The 2,006-nt window shown below is 43.7% G+C and overlaps 1 protein-coding gene across 1 annotated transcript in view; it reads right to left on the bottom strand.

The window, feature by feature from the left end:
- LOC101862438 (aromatic-L-amino-acid decarboxylase) overlaps window positions 1-1,909 on the bottom strand; it is a gene marked incomplete in the record, with an annotated part of 20,701 nt that extends 18,792 nt beyond the window's left edge. The window contains 1 exon segment of the mRNA XM_013086882.2: window positions 1,534-1,909.
- Between the last annotated feature and the right edge of the window lie 97 nt (window positions 1,910-2,006).

The raw sequence follows: 2,006 nt of genomic DNA, 5'->3' as shown, positions 1-2,006 counted from the left end.
GGAGGAAGGAGTGGGAAACTTATGTAGCTGTTGTGGTTACTGTTGTTTTTGTTACTGTTCTTCTCATTGTCGCTGGTTATGTGGATAGTGGATGTTGCACTCCAAGGCATGCTTCCTCCTCCTATTTTTGCTTTATTTTTAAAAAAGTGTTTTACGGCGCTCGCGACTGCATAATATCATATGAGAGCACGGGCCACATTAAACGTTTTCAGTAGGAAGGAAATTTTAAATTTTGCTCGGCTTGCGGCCGAAGCCTACTCTTTTCGATTTTTGGACCACCAGGGATCTTTAACGTGCGCAACTTGCACACGAGACCTCCGAGACTTTCGCTCTTGTCCGAGAAGACTAAGTGAAGATCTTTCCTACCATAAGATCAGGGGTGTGGCGGAAATACACCAGTAAGAAGGAGCCAAGGAGTATCAGTAGTAAGGCTGCAGAAAGAGTCGGGAGCCCAGAGGAGGCGGGCAAAGGGGGTGAGGGGGTCGGAGCAGAAAATGGAGACGAAAGCAGACGACAGAGCATTGTAAAAGAGCAGGAAAGAATGTGAAAGATGAAAATTTTAAAGCAGAAAATTTTCCGTCGCTTTCCGGGTTCGAACCTGGCCCCATAGAATGGGAAGCGAATATCTTAGCATCTAGGCCACGAGAGCCCCACCCCACCCCCAACCCCCAACCCCCTTGTTGCTTTTGCAGTTTGAAGTAATGATGTTGCTAATACCGTATTAGTAGTTATGATGATGATGATGATGATGATGATGATGATGATGATGATGATGATGATGATGATGATGATGATGATGATGATGATGGGGACTGTTTAATAGGAGAGTATTCTGAATACAAAATTGGTATAAAAAATGTGAATTGGCAATAGAATCGTCTCCCTGTTTTACGTATTATGGAAATGGATGCGTCGAGTAAACAATTGACTTCGCAGAACAAAACAAAAAACTCTCACTGTGCTTCAGTTGTTGAGAGACAATTGCTAATAACCGGGGACATTATAGCCCTACATAATAGCGCACCTGGTGTGAGGAAGATATCGTTTTCAAATCAGAATGCTCGCTTTTAACTGTTTGTATACAGCGCGTCACTACAACCGGCACACCGCATCGCTTGTTATTTACAGTCATTAGAAAACTCCGAAAACCCAGCTAATTCATCTTACTTATTATCAAACTTTTAATTCCTTGCATAGTGCGTTCGTTTATTTATCTGTTTAGTACTTTCAGAACGCCGTTAGCGAGTGTTGAATGGTAGCGACTACTCAGAGCAGTGGTATGATAAATAGATTAGATATAAGACATCGTCATAAGTTAGTAAACTTTACTCCCCGGCTTATTATACACTCAGTTAGAAATAACAAATCTAATGGCATCTCCCTTGCCACTTGGTTAACGGTAGCGTAATTAATCATTTCGTGGGAACAAACCAGCCATAGCTTGAAAACCCCCTGAACTTAGCCTACTCCACACAGCAGAGAAAATAAATAAATGACGAGGTCAACAAAAACATAGCAGCAGAACCCACAAACCTGTGGCGGGTAGAAAACCGAAGACTGTCCAAGTAGCAACACCGGCAAGTGAATCAAAATGTTGCTCCGTTACTTATATAGAATCTTTCAAATGCTAAACGGACCATGAACCTCCAGATGGCACTTGTTATCAGACACAAACTAGAAAGGCCTCTCGAATTTAGAACTCATGCGTGCATTCCTTGGCCTCCATTTATGACCTCTATTCCTGAATGTGATTTCCGACCATACGTTCTGCCTTAGCGTATCCACACTACCGCCTGCCACTAGCCTAGCTTTGTCACGGTTTACTACTGACCCTTTGGGAGGTGAAAGGTCATACCGGGCGGAATCTGTTTCGAGTTTCGAGTCAAGGCTTCCAATGGGAGCTTACGCAATACGCAACACCGTGGTAGCGACTTGAATAAGCAATACTGTTCTCGAGCTTTGTGAGGGAGCGCTAGAAAGAAAAGGAAGTTGGAGGGGGGGGGGGG

The sequence above is a fragment of the Aplysia californica genome, unplaced genomic scaffold (assembly GCF_000002075.1).
Source record: "Aplysia californica isolate F4 #8 unplaced genomic scaffold, AplCal3.0 scaffold00516, whole genome shotgun sequence".
Lineage (NCBI taxonomy): Eukaryota > Metazoa > Mollusca > Gastropoda > Aplysiida > Aplysiidae > Aplysia > Aplysia californica.
This window is presented reverse-complemented; position numbering and strand designations above follow the sequence as displayed.